Source organism: Corvus brachyrhynchos, unplaced genomic scaffold (assembly GCF_000691975.1).
Source record: "Corvus brachyrhynchos isolate BGI_N302 unplaced genomic scaffold, ASM69197v1 scaffold53, whole genome shotgun sequence".
Classification (NCBI taxonomy): domain Eukaryota; kingdom Metazoa; phylum Chordata; class Aves; order Passeriformes; family Corvidae; genus Corvus; species Corvus brachyrhynchos.
Genome location: NW_008237681.1, coordinates 5,205,770 through 5,206,185, shown reverse-complemented (window position 1 = coordinate 5,206,185; position 416 = coordinate 5,205,770).

Genomic DNA, 416 nt, shown 5'->3' with positions numbered 1-416 from the left:
GAGAGAGGAGGGGAGAGAGAAAAAGAACAGAGGGGAGGAAGGAAACACACAACAAGGCACACCACCACCACTACAAAAAAGTGACGAGGTTTCACTCCCTCCGAGTCCAAAACCGGGAGAAATTATAATTTAAAAAACCCCCAATCCTACCAGGAGAAAAAGAAAAAAAAAAAAAAAAAAAAAAAAGAAAAAAGAAAAAAAGAAAACCAACGATAAAAAACTGGTTCTGCTTCTGCAAAGGAAAAAAAAGAAAATCTGGGAACTCCGAAAAGAGTTACTCGCAAGAAGGGGTAAAAAATATTAAATAGAAAGGTTGCAAAAAGCCAACAACAACAAAAACCAAGCCAGCAAAAAAACCCCAGTAACAATTGAAAAAGAATAATAATGGTAGGCTTTGTATTTTGTCTTTGTTTTTT